We start from the raw sequence: 18,228 nt of genomic DNA, 5'->3' as shown, positions 1-18,228 counted from the left end.
ATGCACGTTTGACATTTCTATCACATTTCTGACAGTTTCACATTTTTGTTCCTGGGCTGTCTGCTTGATTAGTTCTTAGGTATATAGAAGCTTACACTGGCACAGAGTAAGGGTTCACAGACCTTATAATTTTGACACCAAAGGTCACACTTTGTATTAGGCACTGGGGGGCAGGCCTCTAGACCACAGGAGCAAACACAACAGCAATTTTCCAGGAGCCAAATCAGTGGGAAACATGGCAAAGAAGATGAAGCCGAGAGACATTTTTGTGGCTGTCTTATGGACATAAAAAGTCATGAAGCATAAAAAGGCCTCAGAGGGATTCCCCCATCTTTCCTCCCAGCTGCAGAAACATTCTCCCTAGCTTGTTTTGGAATCTGAGCCAGAAGACCCTTGGTGAGAATGCCTATGGCCTGCTCCTGGCCCAGCTACCTGCTCCCTGGATGCCTGAGCAAACATGATGGGCCCTGCTCCTCTGCTGCCTCTGGGACAGTTCCTCCCATCTTCCCAGAGATGTTCTTGGATTGCCCCAGCAGCTCCTGGCCCAGAGTTGGGCCAAGCTCCCAGATGTGCCAACTTGCAGCCAGGGATGTCAGACCTGGCATGGGGGGCCGCCTGCCTGGGGCCATGGGCTATCCTCAAGAAAACAGAGGGTTTGAGAGGGCCTGGAGTTTCAGCTCCTAGCTGTGGCCAGATGCCAGTGAGGTTCTGTAACTTTCACATGTGTTCCTGCAGAAGTGTTCTAAAGATTTATGTAGAAAGTATTTCTCCCAAAATTGGAGAATGAGCTGTGGATTGGAGTCTCCACATACACCCCTCCACTCTATGCGGACTGCTTAATTTGCGATATGCCAATAACTTCTCATTACTGTAAATCACTCATTTTTCAAACATCTCAAAGCAGTAGAATCCACTTTTCCTAAGCTTTACGCGTACATCCCATATGAAGACAGATGAGAGAGGGGCTAAGAGATTGTATCCAATACCTCCCCACACCCATCCCCATCAGCTATTCTAGCACACAGCTTGCTGTCCCCTGAGGTGTAGCCACGGATCTCTTAAGCTCAGAGAAACATATTTGAAAATCATGGTTTAAGGATTTTTATATACAACTTAAAGCTTTCTTAAAATACAATTTCAAAATCACTAATTTTTAGCAGAAAAAAATGTTAAGCAAATTCACATGTCGTCAGTGTCAGGATTCATTCAACAAGCATTTTCTGAATAGGGTGCAGGCCAGGCACTGTGCTAGGCAGTGGGGATGAAGAGATAACTATGACACAGTTCTAATACCAGATAGACCTTACTGCTGAGTGGCCTTAGGCAAGCCACTTGCATCTCTCTGAGTCCCTGTAGTTTTAGGTCCCTGTGGAGAGAAATGTGCTAACAATGTGAGAGGTGATGATTACTGTCATCTGGAATCTCTTCATTTTCCACTAAAAGAAGCTGAGTTGAAGAGTAGGATATCAGATTCAAGGCCCAGACTCAGCTTTTGGTCCCCAGGCTTCCAACTGAGCAGTGTTTCAGATTTCCTGGTTGCAAAGCACGAGACAAGACAGCAAGGAGACACTGATGAGAATGACTTGCAAACAGCAGGAATGGCAGTGATGACTGAGTCTTCCGACCCCAAAGTGAAGGGCTGAAGACACTGAATCTTAAATGATAGTGTGAAAGGATTCCATGGGTAGGGTGCCCAGAACCTAGGAGAAATGATGCTGTCAAACCTAATTCTATCAGTCTGATAGACACTGAGTTTCCATTACAGATCACATTACCTTCTACGTTACAAACGTTCACTGGTAGTATCATATTTGATCTTCCTCCTGAGGGTTTGGGTGCACAGGAGAGACATCATCCCCATTTCACAGATGGAGAAATTGAGTCTCAGAGATGTGAGCTGAGCTGCACAAGGTCAGACAACTGGTAAGTAGCAGAGCCTGAACGTCTCAAAAAGTCAGGAGCCTCGAGCCCCTGTTCTAGTCGAGTAATAGATTAAGTTAGAGATAGGCCTGGGAGTATGAAGATGGAGTGGCTTTAAGAAAGTCAAAGAAGGGAGTTGACGTTACTTGAGGACATACCACCACATGCAAGTGAAGCCAGTTATTGCCTTGTGGGGTTTTACCATAGAATGGGGTGACAGGCATGTCAAGAGGTAAACAGTAGCTAGTGTGATGAGTCCTTTACCAGAGATACACACAGGAGCTTGCACAACTGTAGCAACCGGGTGATAGATGTGTTTTATTCCCAACTCTCTAATGAGGAAACTGAGCTCAGAGATGCTAGGAACAGCGCCCAGGCCATGCAAACAGTACGTGGGAGGAGCAGGTGTTGAACTCCAGTCACTCTGACACCAAAGCCCTTGCTCTTCGTACTTTCCCCCAGCCGCCCTGAGCTTGGATGAGAGCATCTGCAGGCATGCTGGATGGAGGGGGCAGGAATAATATTATTTCTTTTATATGGTGCTACGATATCTATCTAGACGCTTTCATCTGAGAGATGTGATGTGTTTTATAAACAGGTTCTTATTATTGCCTCTCTCCCCTTCCACTCCTCCACCTGAGTCCTTGGGAACCAAAGAGGCTGCCAGGAATGGCCAAGGTCACAAGTATGGACAGGTGTATGTGTGATGGTGGTTCCCTGAGTGTGGACACAGCTGCGTTTGGCGATAACAGCAATAATCTCTTATTTGTATATCTCTCTGTTGTTTACTAACCTCTTTCATTTGATCCTCACATCAGTCATGTGAAATAGACAGAGAAAGCATCGATTTACAGAGGAGGAAACTGAGGCCCAGAGAGGTCAATTCACTTGCTTAAAGACACACGACCCAGCATAGAGGAGTGGGGATTCAAACTCAGTTCTGCTGATTCACATGAAAGCAGTGCTACATAGTGGCTCTGGACTATGGACCTAGGAATCAGGCAGAACTGAGATTGAGTTGTGCATCTACTATGTACCTTCAGGGCTGCATGCCTGGAATGGTGGACTTCCTCTCTCTGATCCTGTTTCTTCATCTGTGAAGTGGACAAATTAATCATTCCTATCTCAGTGAGCTGTGAGGAATCCCCATGAGAATTATATATAAATAACATCATAATGCCTGACGTGTAGGGAGTTCTCCATGAACAGCAGCTATAATGAAGAGCCCATCCAAGGCCTCTATCCACTATAAACGCTGTTTGCAGGGGAGGAATGGAGATTGTGTACACTCAGGAGGGTCTGCTTGGAGGCAGGTCAAGGCACAGGGTTTACCTGCAACTGCCACCCAAGCTGAGGCATCAGCGTCTTTGTGGGGTGCGTTCTCAGGCAGCCAGTTTGCAGCTGGGGGAGGCATGTGCGCCCCGGCTCACCCCGCAAGTGGGCCTGCCCACCTGTCTCCTGTCCTCCCCCTCTGGCAGCTCCACTTTGCCCAGGAGAAGAGCAGCAAACCTGCGTCCTCAGGTGCTCTCCCAGCTACCCCACCGGGGGACACAGCCAAAGCAAACCAAAGCACTCTGTTTTCTAAGCCGGAGCCAGGAGCGATTCCCGTAAGGCACGCCTGGCTTAACGGGGCTGTGTGTTGCCTGTCAGCCAGGCTCTGGCAGAGTCGGAAGCCCACTCTCCTGCCTGGCCCCCCTGCAGGTGGTGGCATTTGCTTAAGGTGACTCAAAGTACGGGCCAAGGGGGCAGAGATGGCAGGAGGCTTGGCTCTGGTTCTCACTAGGCTGACTCACCATGTGACCCTGGACCTGTCCTTTTCCCCACTCTGGGCCTCAGTTTTCCCACCTTTACCAAAAGGCAGCTTCTTCTAAATCAGTTAATTGTCACTGCTGGGGAGCTTTTAAAAAATGAATGCCTGAGCCCCACCCCGTAAATTCTCATCGAATTGGTCTGGTATGGGGTCTGGGCAACAGCAATGGTTAGAAGCTCAATAGGTGATTCCGGTAGGCAGCCAGGGTCTAGATCCATGACCCTAAATGCATTCTCAGAGCCCTGTGAACGCTATCATTTAAGGAATCTATGAAAGAGGCAGAGGCGCAGAAGCAGAGAATTCTAGAAGGAGAAATCCTAATGGCTCTTTGTCTTTAAAACCCCATCTAATCAAACTGCCGCACTGGCCAGATGGGCAAATTGAGGCCCAGAGAAAAGGGATGAGTCTAAAGCCTCCTAGTGAGTCACTGGCAGCCTGGTCTAAACCTGGGTCTCCTGAGTCACATCACAAATAACAAACTGTAGACAAATTAAAGGGTTTGAAGAAGGGAGAGGAAGAAGCTGAAAATAAAGGAAAAAAGAAAGTAGAGGAGGGCAAATTTAAAAAGGAAGAAGAAGAGAAAGAAGTAAGAGGAGAGAAAAGGAGGCAAGGGAAGAGAAGGGGGAATGAGCAGAGGAGAAAGAAAAAGAGAAAGAAAAGCCTCAGCAGGGGCACGAGCCACTTGGTTAGCTCCCAGTGAGTCAGGGCAGCCCTGAGCCACTCTTGGCTGTACAGTGCGTATTTGGCAAACGCAACCCAGGCAGGAGCTCCATCCCAGCTGGGGCCCCAGGCCCAGGCTGGAGCCTGCATGGGGGCGGTCTGACTCACAGCTGCTGCTTCCTTACTCTGCTTCCAGCCTCTTGCTCAATCCAGGCAGCAGGCGGGAGGGATGGATGCTCTTTTGCAAGGTGATCCCAGCAGAGAGGGCCCTGCAACCTTTAGGAAAGGACGTGCGCTAGAGATAGGGAACAGATGATTCAGGAGGCCCTGTGCTCCGGCCCGGCTGAACAGCTGGGTGGCTCTGACACAGGCCTATTCCAGAACCCTGTCTGATGCCCGTCTCCACTGGAGTGCCCTTCCCCACAGACACCCTATGCAGCAGGGCATTGGACATCTGGTCCTGCAACATCTCTTTAATCACCACGCCCCTCCATGCTTTTTACACTATCTGTAAAACCATTTACTTCCCCAAATGTGTGTAGAAGTTTCCTACCTCCATACCTTTGCTTATGATGTGCTCACTTTCTAGCCAATGGACCCCATAGGCATCCCTCAAAATCCTGCTTAAAAAAATCCTATATGAATTTTATGACAGAAAAAAAATGCCAAAAAGTATAAAAGGATGAGTAAAACGATTTTTGAAACACCCATAAAACAGAAAAACCCCAACGAGAAAGAAAGAGAGAGAGAGAGAGAGAGAGAGAGAGAGGGAGGGTGGGGGGAGGGAGAGGGAGAGGGAGGAAGGCAAAAATGAGTTAATATTAAAAATGACAACCATAGATATAGGGGGCATTGAAAGAATAAGAGAATGTTACATGTATCTTTTCTATTGGGCTAATTCCTACTTGTCCTTTAGAATTGTGTGCCTAGTAGGTTCTTAGTAAATGTTTTCTAAAAAAAATGAAAAAAACAGAAAAATCCTATATGAAATGCCCCCTTTTTTTCTATGAGGTAGCCTTTCTGCTTTCTTTTAAATTGAAGTATAGTTGATTTACAAGATCGTGTTAGTTTCAGGTGTATAACAAAGTGATTCAGTTATATATATATATATTCAGATTATTTTTCATTATAGGTTTTTACAAGATACTGAATATTTTTCCCTATGTTATACAGTAAATCCTTATTGCTTACCTATTTTATATATAGTAGTTTGTATCTGCTAATCCCAAACTCCTTATTTATCCCTCCTCCCTTTCCATTTGGTAACCACAGGTTTGTTTCCTATGCCTGTGAGTCTGTTTCTGTTTTGTACAGATCTAGTTGTTTTATTTTTTAGATCCCCCATGTAAGTGATATCATATAATATCTGTCTTTCTCTTACTTCACTTAGTATGACATTCTCTAGGTCCATCCATGTTGCTACAAACGGCAATGTTTCATTCTTTTTTATGGCTGAGTAATATTCCATTGTGTGTGTGTGTGTGTGTGTGTGTGTGTGTGTGTGTGTGTGTGGACACACACACACATACCACATCTTCTTAAACCAATCGTCTGTTGATGGGCACTTGGGTTGTTCCCGTGTTTTGCCTACTGTAAATAGTTCTGCAATGAACATTGGGGTGCATGTATCTTTTCGAATTAGAGCTCTCCTCTTTTATGGATATATGCCCGGGAGTGGGGCTGCTGGATCATATGGTAGCTCTGTGAAGTGTGCCTCCAAGATAGCCACAGTCAGAATCATTCCTTTCAGCTTCTATAAATCTACATCAAGTGTCTTTTCTCTCCTCTGCAATACTTGCCACTCTGGACTTCTGTATCAGACCACAAAATTGAAAGTCCCTAGGTGACCAGACCTACATCCATATAACATCTCTGAGAATAAGCTGTGAACTCAGACAGAGCTGGGTTTCAGTCTAGGTCCTGGCACCTGTACCTGTGCTTTGTATAGCAGGCTGTAACACAAGGCTGCCAATTCTCACCTCCTAGGGTAGTTGTGGGCATCACCATCAGAAGTATGGGTGTGAGGAGGAGATCAGGAGAGAAGAAGGAAGAGAAAACAAGAATGAACCCTGCAAGGCTGCAGCTATATAGACGCTGTTACGCTCTTTCACTGATAAGGAAACTGAGGCTGGCAGATTTGAAGCAACTTTACACTAAAGACCTCATTCCCCCCTCCTAATAGTCCTGTGAGATGGGCAGGAGTTCCCACCCCTAAAAATGGAAAAATACCCTACTCAGTGTAGGGAAGCTTGGGACAAGGCCAAGGACAGATTATAACTCAGACTCTCCTGACCCCTTAAGATGCCTTGCTTGCTCTCGCTCCATGGCTCTGTTGCCTGCCAAGAAGAGAAGCAGGCTTGGCCCCATTGTCAGATGTCAGCCTTTGGGCACACAGGGACCTAACCTTGGGCCTAAAGGAAACGGAACACGCTCACTGAAGCCCTGCCTGCTCCGCCTTTCACAAGAAGCCAGGATGTGGTGCAGGGAGAGGGGAAGGGACATTCCAAGGGCCTGCAGAACTCTTTGGGAAAACATTTATTTGGTTTCATCATCCCAAGGAGCTTCTCAATCACGGTGACTCGCAAACATTAGTAGATATGGAATCACTCGGGGAATGTGTAAAAAATAAAGCTTCCCAGAAATTCTGATTCAGTAGCTTTGGGGTCAACACAGTAATTTGCATTATTAGCATGCTCTCCCTGGTGATTCTTATATAAATGGACCACACATTGCAAAATACTTTAGCCCAGCCCCTCATCTAAATCATCTCTCTCCTCCCTGCCTAGCCTGCCCCTCCATCACAATTCATCTTTTACTGAGAACACTGACTAAATCGATGTGGACACCCCATTCCATTCTGCTATTATCCACTATTTCCTCCTGTCTGGCTTCGTCTGGGCCCTAGACTGGGCGGGGGGGGAGTATCTGAGAGGGCAACAGAACCCCTCCACCTCTGTTAGGGCAGCCCCTGCCCGTGAATGTCAGGTCCCTGAAGCCTCCCTTCCTGACTTTTTTGCGACTTAGTTCTATCAGCTACTTCAGTTCTCTTTCTCCAGAATTGCTTCTTCTCCTGGATTTCCTTCCACTGGGGAACTGGCATCAACATCCATGTAGTCAGTGGTCCTGACTCAACCCTCAGAGTCTATATCCGCTCTGACCATTCAGCCTTGTCCTGAAGCGATCCTTCAGCAAAACACACATGTACACACGTACACACACCACACACACACCACATACATATAACACACACACACACACACACACACACACACACACACACACACACCACCACCACCACCACCACCACCACCACTGTCCTATGGATGTTACTTCTCAGCACACCTGCCCCCTCCATCCTCACTGCTATCACTCTAGTTTAGTCCCCACCTCCCCCTGGAGCACTGCAGTTCAATGAGACTGAAGAGTAGGGCAGGAGGAGTAAGAAATCGTGCTGGAGAGCAAGGAAGCAGGACCTCGCTGTCTCAGATTCTCAGGGAATAGAAAGAGCTGTAGAGAATTAGGGCTAGTCAGAGAAAGGGAATATGATGTCTAACCAAGTTTGGAGTTCTATCCATAAGGATATGGCCAACAGGTTTTGCAACAGCCTGCCATATGTATGTGTACACACACACACAACACATGTATGTGCACGTGTGTATGGACGTACATGTATATGCACACGCACATACATGTACATATATACGTATGTCCTTGATTGTAATAAACTTCAGAGAAACAGAAGCATCCATGAAGAATCTGGTCCCTTGTTCCAGCAGTTTCCAGAGGCCAAAGTTGGCCCACTGGACTCGTAACGCCAAAGAGCCCGAGTCTTCCCTCATGGTATGTGTGAAGGTGTGGGTGAGTGAGCAAAGCACTTTCTTAATCAACTTCCTTCCCATGCCTGAGTTAATCTATCATTTAAAATAGGCATATTACTAGGGAAATAATGCATTTTGCTTGTTTTCATTTAATTTCTTTGGGGGTATTGTTATGTGTATATGTATGTATATAAGAGGGGTTTTTTTTTTTTTTTAAACGGAAAGCGAGTTTAGAAAATGGGTGTTTTAAACTCTTCTATTTAAACAGAGAACCACTTATTCCTAATCAAATCTCAGGGGAAAACCCAACAGGTAAAGGTAAGGCACTCTGATAGTAGCAGAAAGTGAGTGGGTGCAAACTCCTGTCGACTCTAATTTACCTTCTTTGGTGGCTCTTGGGGTGTCTCAAAGTATACCTAGGTTTCTAATAATATATTTTTAGAAACTGTCAATCTTGTCTAAACTCCTTATTTTGAGAACCAGAGAGAAGGAGACTATGCAGTAGGTCATAGTAGAACTGGGATTTGAACTCTTTCATACAGTGTCCCTCCAGCTAAATGGCTCTACCTTACATGCCTGTGTGAAAACCCCAACTCAGGGGTCAAAGGAAAGATGAAGATGCAAGGGGCGGTGCCCTGAAACTTGGCATCACCTTGGACCAGGTTTGAATCTGGACACTCTGGACCAAGCCGCCATGGGTACAGCAAATGAGAAATGCCCTCTGTAGGACAGTCAAGACCTGTTGGTGGGATTTTACAGCTTCCTTTGGAAATCCATGAAATTATTTGTGTGAGGAAGAGGATGGGACAGGTTCTGGGGGAGAGGAGGCAGTAGGGCTGTAGGCAACAAGCCCCGTACAGAGAAGACAGAGGCAGCATCAAAGGATAGGGCCAGGTGAGACAGAGTTAAAGGTTTCCCCTGGTTGAGAGTCTTAAGAGATACCTAAGCCCAGCTCAGGCAAATCCCCTTCTGAAGAGCAAATGTTTCCTCCTCCCCTTTTCTTTTTTGTTTCATTGCTTTTCTTTTCTTTTCTTTTTTAATGGTCTGCTGGTTTCAGGAAGATTCTGTGAATCTTCAGACATGTAAGGGAAGAGGTCAGAGAGTCCACCTTTGACTCTAAAACAAGACTGATCAATAACCAGTCTTACTTCACTTCATTTCTGTTCCCAAATTAAAAATAAATAAAAAAGATGCAACTTCAGATGTTTATAGCATTCACCGTCAAGGAACCCTAAGTGAGGTAATGAAGTCCAGAGAACACTGAGCCAGGGGTCAGTGCTTATTTTTCTTCACTTTTCTCTTCTGGATCTCAACTTTCCCGATCTGTTATATCACCATTATCCTCAGCAGATATTTACTGAGCAGGAACTAAGTGTAGGGCACAGTGTTAGGCCCCGAGATGGAATGGAAAGCAGACGTGAGAAAAACTGTTTGCTCTCAAAATGCTTATAAGTATGTAGCTCTGAACTGCAGTAGAAAAAGTGCTAGGTTTGGAATCAGGGAGACCTGAGCCCAAGTCAAATTTCTATCTGCCCCGGAGGGTGTTACTTGGGCAAAATGCTTCAGCTGAGTCTCTGCTCTACGCACGAGGCTGTGGTAACAGCTCCTACCTAGCCCAGCCCTGGCGCACTGTGCATACTCAACTAAGTTACAGCCTCTCTTCCCTCTCTTAGAACACCTGGGGAAATCAGATTCGGGGTGAACTAGTCTATTGACTCCTCGACCTTGAACAGAAGTTGAAGTTTAGAAAAATGCCATGGAAGACCAGGACAGCAGGCTCCAAAGGGTCTTCTACCAGCTATAGGTAAATGTATCTGAAGGTATAAGTTACTCAATGAGTACCAAATGAATGAATGATTAAACTATTAATAATAGTCAAAATTCAGCATGCTTTTAGACGATTTACTTTCTAGTTTTTATAATTAAGCACGGATTACTTTATCACTACAGTAGTCACTTAATTCACTCAATAAAGCAGAATGAATGCTGAAAAACTCAATTATCTTTCTTAACAATACCACAGACACAGAGTGCTGTGATAGAAAAAAAAAAAAAAAAAAAAAAAAACCTTTTCCTTGACAAAATCCTTACCCAAGAGACCCTACTCCTGAAAAATGAATTGTTCCATTCAAAGAGGCGATTTGTTGTGTGTTTGAAGGGCAGGGGAGGACCCACTCTGGAACCCAGGGTCCACAGTCTAGTCTAGTCCCACCGTTGTCACAGATTTACTGTGTGACTAGGAGCCAGTCCCTTCTCTGGTTAAAACCATTCTATTGGGTTACAGCGTGTTTACCAAAGTGTGGGACATATCAGAATTAAATCATTTAATAAAATAAAAGAACTTTCTAATTTTCTTTCAGTCCTTCCAGTTCAGTCTTGGAGAATGGCTTGGTTTAGCGCTGATACGCTCTTGACAATTCTGTAACATTTGCCAGCCTTCCTTTCTTATAAAAGGCAGAACAAGGCTGCAGTTCAGAACCTTCCAGAGGCAACAACGTCTGTCTAGAATTATAAAAAAAAAAAATTGTTTTTTTTCATTGTACTGATTTTTAGAGTTATCTTCTATTTATGGCAAGTAGTCCTAGTTTTCCATTTACTGGTAGTGATATAAATTTCCATTTAAAAATCATTGATTTAACCAAAAATAAAAATAATAAAAATGAGTCAATTTTAAGAAGAACACATTAAGTTAATAATATCCCAGGTAGGACAAAATTGGGAACGTGATGCTCAAATGAGGGGTAGGAGAAATTGTGCTTGATGATTTTCCAGGGTCCTTTGAGGAGGGGAACTCAGATTATCTGTGCTCTTCAAACCCTGAAACTGCCAGCCAGAACATTCTTAAGGGGATCAAATGAACTTTGGTTTTCAGGGAAACCAAGTTTTGGTTTCCAGGAAAATTAATTTGTATAATGTGATTCCCGGATATTCCGGAGCATCTATTTTCTTCAACCAGTTGCCTGTAAGAGAGAGAAGCAGGTCTACAGAGGCCCTTGGAAGAGCGAAGTGCCCCTTAACTTTAGAGGCCACAGAAAATGGCCTACAGCTGCCCAGAGGCCACCACCGCAAGAGGCTGAGGCCCTATGATTTCTCTGAGCTCCCCACCCTGGGCCTCTCTGCTCCCTGGCCAAGAAAAGAGGCAAGGCCAGCTGCACAGGCCAGCCCACTCGTGCGCAGCTGGGATCTCTGAGCCAAAAGCAAGTCCGTGGCCTGCATGCAGAGCCCTTCTCCTGTACCCTCCCCCACGCCACCTCGGCTTGAAACACAACAGAACAAGAGGGTGAAACCAGGACAGCCCAGAACTGCAGAGAATGGGTTTAAGGAGGATGGGGGTGGGCTTTTCCCTCCCCACTTAGTACACTTCACCTCCTCTCCTCCACCACCCCCCAGACCATCAGAGCTCACCAAGACCTCTGACAAGCTGACCTCAGGGAAAGCTATTAAATAGTGTTCTGAAGACACTGGTAAGGTTAGGAGCGGGGGATGAGGGGGTCCCCAGCTCTGCAGTGGGGAGGAGTGGGGGAATGGAGATGGATTCCTCCATGGATTTAATATTCACTGGACAATAAATGGGGTCAGCTATATTAAAAAGAATAAATCCCAACCCTGGAGCTGATAGCTGAATGACAGGAGCTGTTGGCTGTGGAATGAGGAGAGGCGGCAGGGTGTAGGGAGGGATGGATTATTACTTAGGATAATTAGCATCTCAAGTTAGGGGCTGCTAGTTCTGTGAGTAGATGGATCCATCATGTGGACAAGTCATCACCTCACAGCATGGCAGCACCAGGCTGAGCAACGAGGATCTACTACCTTCATCCAGCTGACTGTCCATTCAGCAACACTGTAGTTAACACCCACAAGGTGCATGGCTCAGAGCTAAGTACTGAGGGTGCAGTGGAAAACAGTCCAGATGCTGCCTCTGCCCTCAAAATACTTTACCTTCCAGCAGGAAAATAGAAAATCTGAATAAATAATTGCAATAAAGTGTAAAGAGAGCTCTTAGGTGAGGGAATGCTTGAGGCCCGCTTCACCTCTGCTTAGAAGTTTCTGAGACACTTGGAGAAATGTCTTTCATCCCTGGTCTTAACTTTCCTCAGTGATGACAAGCATGGGGGTCTAGATCCATGGGTTTTAAGTCCTAGGGCTCTTTAGAAGAGCCCAGGGGCTGCTGAGAAGGAGACTTCAGCCTAGATCCCTAAGCCACCTGCTTTTATTTTGTTTTGAACGTTAGGCCTTTCTAAATTGTGTTTGAATAAAGGGTTCTGCTGATACTAAAGGAAGGAGGGAAAGGAGACAGAGAAAAGGAAGGGAGGGACAGAGAGAGGGTGGGAAAGGGAGAGGAAGAGGGAGAGAGAAAGAGAGAAATCAAGGAAGGGAGGAGTAAGAAAAAGAAAGGGAGGGAGGAAGGAAGGAACAAATAAAGAAAAACTGAGAAATCAAGAAAGAAGAAAATCAAGAAGGAGGTTGATAACTAGGTCATCACCAAATTCCTTCCAGGTTGGCTTTCAAGGGCCATGGTGACACAGATGTTCCCAAATTTAACCCAGTAGCTCTGAGTGATAAGAATATATCTAGGACCACAGTCACACGTTGAAGTAATTTGCTACCCACTTTATCTATTTGTTTTCCTGCAAGCACCTAGGAAGTCACTGGAGTATGTGTCCACACATATGCATGTGCACATTATAGGTAAAGTATATGCACTATATATATAGACAGAGAAATGTCGGTAAAGAGATATGTAAATAGATGTACCACTGCATGTGACTAAGTGCTGTTCAATTCAGTGATGTAGGGGTTAAAAGCCCAGTGTTTTGAGTCTAAAATGACAACTACTTTCTGGATATGTGATTTGGAGGAACTTAACTTCTTCAAGTCTCTCAGTCTCTTGTTCTGTGAAACGGGAAGAACAATGTCTGATTTTGCAGTATTCTTGGGTGGATTAAATATGAGAGTGTGATTACAGCACTCAGCATGGTGAGTAGCACATAATACAAGTTCATAAGTGATATTTTCTTCCCCTTTTTTTGCCCCTTCCTATATGTCTAGGCATGGACAGCCACCATTTTTCTGATGTGCCTTCCTTGTTCTCAATGCAGAAAGGGACACTGCCACTTGGAAATTGTCCTTAAAGAAACCACAGGTGTGTACAGAAGTTAAAGGACTGTAATTTGGAGGATCTTAGGCTGAGTCCCTTCACATTCCCACATAAATTACTTAAGTGATGCATGGCCCTCCAATGGAATAATGGAAACTATATATGAGCAAAGATAGAAAAAAAAATGAAATACCTGCAGTCACTGCACTTCAAAATAACCACCGTTGGCATCTTGGTGTGTATTTCCCCTACCTTCTTTCTAAGTATATATAAACAAATGCAATATTTTCTATGTCTCTGAGCAATTATAAGGCCCGAGGAAGAAAGAGGCACCGTGATAATACAGACAAACAAAATGCTCTAACAAACCAACACAAACACCTCTCATTTTGTTCTTTGCTTCCGTAGAAGCTCTGAACTTGCATTTGCTTCAAGCACTGTTCATGTTCCAAGAGGCTATGACTGGATACACACTGCTGGATTTTTGTTCTTATAGGAGTCCCATCACAGAGCTATAAGCACAGAAATAAGATGACCATGTCCACTTGCTGTGATCAGTCTTTCAGCAACTGAGCCCTGGGCTCTCACTAGGAGCCAGCCTATATGTGGTGGGGACTGAGATGAAGACTTCGTGCCCTGCCCTGGTCTGCTCTGGCTGACAGGAGACCCCGGACAGATACCAGGTTAGCCTGTCTTTCATAAGGTACCAGACTGTTGGGGCATAGAAGAAAGAGCCAGGACTGAAGCTGAGGTGTACATCCTGATGATGTGAGCTTGTCTGAGCCCTCGTTTCCTCTGATGTAAAACAGAGATGAGAATTTTACCTTCTTCATGAGACTGATAAGAGGGTCGAAGAAATCATGTAAAATTGCCTGGTGCGTGGCAGGTATTTAATAAATGCTCGTTCTTATTCATTCTCTCATTCATTCAATAAATATTTATTGAGTATCTACTGTGAGCCAGTCATTCTTGTAGGTGCTTGGAATAGACCAGTCAACAAAACAAATAAACAAAACAACAAATGACAGCTTGTTGCCTTTCCAGAGGTTCCATCTGGGGAGCTGGGGAAGCAGTTCCCACTCCCTGCCCTCTCTCTTGCCAGCCAGTGCCTCCTGTGGAAAACCCGAGCCCTGTGGGGCTGGAGGAGACCTCCTCTCCTCTGCTCTCAGGTGTCAAATGTTGCCCAGAAGGACCTTTGGAAATTCCATGCTAGGCCTTTGTTCCAGTGTAAAGCCTTTGTCCTACTCTTACTCCAGCCCATAGACCAACGCAGAAGGCTGAGACCTTGGAAATCTGATCAGACCAGATACACGAGAAAATAACTTAGGGAGGAGAAATTCAATAGACACACGCTGAATACATATCGACACCAGGCCCTATGTGACTGGTGCTGAGAAACAAGATGAAGCACAATCCCAGTTTTTTTCAGAACTTATTTAGAGGCAAATTCTAATCTGAATTCATTGTGAGCTGTCTGTGGTGTTTTATCTTTAATTCTACTTAGTGTGTTTGTGTAAGTACATGTATAGCTGCAGAAAAAAAGAAGTTTGATTATGGAGTTGTTGACGGAGAACCCAATGAGAATGTAACAAAGTATATGGCATATGCACTTCATTACACTCTAAAAATTAAAAGATAAGAAAAGAAAAGAACATCTGAGTCCAGAAACACACCTACCACTAAGGATTCTGGATAAGGGATTGTGGGCCTGTAGTACTGTTTTCTCTATTTTACAGGTAAGGAAGCTGGGCTGCAGGAAACCTAAGGGATTTGTCCAAGGTTACACTCTAATACCAGAATCAGGATTTGAATTTTGGAAGTCTAATTTAAGACTGTGTATTCTCTATACTCTCCGTACAGGCCTCTGTACTATGATCCCTTTCTTACTTGCTGAACTATTACTGTTGCCAGGCAACTTATCTTCTTTTATTTTTTCATTTAATCCTCACAGCAATCAAACATATAGCTACGATTATTGCCCATATTTTGTGGGTGAAGGAACACTTGCTGAAAGCAACATATTTAAGGTCATGCTGCTTAACAGGAAGCATGGCTGGGATTTGAACCCAGGACCATCTGGCTCCAATGCTTACTTTTAATGACTGCATTATACTGCCACAGCCCCGTGAGTTCCAAAATGGTCTGCCATTTACACATAACTTTACACGTTCCTTTAGTTTCTGTACATCCCCTCTCTCCACTCCCTGTAACTCATTCTCTACGTAAAAGCACAGTGATATTTGTAAAATAAAATCTGGTACTATCACTGATTCACTTATTCATTGATTCAATAAACATGTATTGAGTACCATCATGCCAGGCACTTTTCTTATCACTAAGAAGACGGGGAAGAATAAAATGAAGACTTGCTCCTTACGGAGCATCAACCTCTTCCCCATATTTCCAATATATTTAGAATAAAACCCAAAAGCCGTAACATTAGACCCAGGTGATCTGACCCTCCCCACCTTTCCTCCTCCTCACTTCTCCTCCATTCACAATAGTCATCAGTGAGTTCGTCCAACGTTCCAGCTTCCCTCCAGCCTCACATCCTTAGCACGTGAACGTTCTCTTTTCAGGAATGTATTTCCTTAGCCATTCATTACTTTAAAAAATTCAATTAACGTGTTTGTCTCCCAGTAGACTGTAAGTGCCACATGCCTTTTCTTGTTGACATATGTATCTCCAGCCTCTAGAAAAACATCTCTGGGACCCAGAGGGCATTCAGTAGCATTTTTTTTTAATAAGTATAGATAGAAATACTATGTTCGAGGCACAGATTTTTTTTTTAATGCTGAGCCAAGTGCTGTACTAAGATGACATTTATTTTCTTGTATAACATTTTTAGTTTCCTGGGGCTAACTCCTGCTCGTGTTCCCTGAGATTTATTGAGATAATTATTGACATATTACATATGTAAGTTTAAGGTGTACAATGTGATGATTTGATACGCATAAATATTGTGAAATGAGTACCACAATAAGGTTAGTTAACAGTCGCATCCACTCTCATAATTACTTGTTTTTTAATCTGTGATAATAACTTTTAAGAGCTACTCTCTTAATAACTTTCAAATATATAATTCAGCACTGTTAATTATAGATGCCAGGCTATACATTAGGTTCCCAGAACTTACTCAATTAATGACTGAAAGTGTGTATACTTTGACCAACATCTTCCCATTTCCCCCACCTCCCAGCACCTGGCGACCACCATTCTGCTATTTCTTTGAGTTCAACTTTTTTTAGATTCCACATATAAGTGAGAACACACTTTATTTCTCTTTTTCTGTCTAACTTATCTCACCTATAGCATAATGCCCTGAAAGTCCATCTATGTTGTCACAAAAGGCAGAATTTCCTTCTATAAAAAGAAGGAAATCTATATTATTCATTTAATATATTATTCTACATTTTCTTTATCCATTTATCCATTGCTGGACACTTAGGTTATTTCAGAGGCACAGAATTCAAGTATTCATATTTGGGCCTGGATAGAAGATGGAGACGGAGGATAGTAAGGAAGCTTCTCAGAGAAAGTGAAAGTTATTTCAAAGAATCATGACAGGTGTTTGACAGGCAAAGGGACAGAGAAAGGTACCACAGGAGCAAAGAACAGTGTGTGTACGTGCTAGCAGGACTGAATGTAGAGGTGTCCAGATGAACCCTGGTTGTTTATAAAAATGAGGCTGAGAAAGTTTGGGGGAAGTAAGTCTGGAGACATCATACATACTGAAAACCAATGCTCAAAAAAAAAAAAAAATCAATCAATCAATCAATAGTCCCTGCTTCAAACTCAAACTCATCCCAAGAGCACAGATTTTCCAAACATCCCCCGGGTCCCCTCTTATCTTTCACCCTCTAATTCAGTGTGTACCACGATGTATTTGGTCACCTTTCTGTGTATGTCTCCCCTACTAGGCTGGAAAGTTCTTGTGATCAATAGCTATGATTTATTCATCTTATTTTCCCCAAAGCCTGGTATAAAGGCTCTGGTAGAAGTTCAAGAACTGCTTATTGATTTAAACTGAATTGAAGTAAAATAAAATAAGTTGAGGCAAAATTGGCTGCTTTTTTCTTATCTCTCTACTGTACCAGTTCTCATCTTTTACTTCTTAAAGTTTAGCTGGATCATCAGGTTCCAGATCAGAAAAAGCCAAACCAAGCTTATGAGACAAAGGAGCCCACCAAAGAGAAAAAAAGAAACAGAGAATAACTGTGAGAAAGATACAGACGCAACGGGACAGAAAAAACAAGACGCTCCTTGTCGAAATCCGGAGGGATTGGTCGGCATCTCCCACAAGCCCCAGGGAGCAAAGATACAGATCCCATCCCTATGGGTATCACACTGCCTCCATTACATGCCGCCACTAATTTAATTTTCACAGCATGAACTAACCTGCCAAACTTTTATTGTGGAGACTACTTAAGAAGGTACTACGGAGGGTAAGAAGGAAAAAAGCCATGCCCTCTTCTTCTACAGGCCTGGGTCACAGGTGTTCCCTTATTCCCTTGGCTTTCTCCCAATTCTTATAATTGTGACTCCTTATATTTCCTGAGGGGTTCCCTACCGGCCAGGAAAATTTTAAAGTCTGAGGTCATTTCGCCATCCTGAGCAGCCTTTCTCTCAGCACACAAGCAGGAGGTAGAAACCAAAACCAAGGTGGCTACCTTGGGCCATGAGGCTTGAGTGACAGACATCAGCTGAGGTTAAACCAAACAACATTGCAGAAGCTGGGAGAGTCCCAAGTAAGGTTCAACGGAGTATTTCCTAAAGTGGGATCCTAAAGATTGCTCCTTTGGGAGATGCACCATGATCATATGGTCAGATACATTTAGGATACATTCCCTAACAGTCCCTCTCCTTGAGATTCACAATAACCATCACCATATTCAAGTCTGAGAAGTCACTGCATAAAGAAA

General features: G+C 44.0%; 1 protein-coding gene across 5 annotated transcripts in view; it reads right to left on the bottom strand.

The window, feature by feature from the left end:
- The window catches only part of ASTN2 (astrotactin 2), a 907,765-nt gene that overhangs the window by 92,041 nt on the left and 797,496 nt on the right, over positions 1 to 18,228 (bottom strand). The window lies entirely within an intron of this gene.

The sequence above is a fragment of the Globicephala melas genome, chromosome 6 (genome assembly GCF_963455315.2).
Source record: "Globicephala melas chromosome 6, mGloMel1.2, whole genome shotgun sequence".
NCBI classification, from domain to species: Eukaryota; Metazoa; Chordata; class Mammalia; order Artiodactyla; family Delphinidae; genus Globicephala; species Globicephala melas.
The sequence above is the reverse complement of the archived record's forward strand: the minus strand, read 5'-3'. Positions and strand labels throughout refer to the sequence as shown.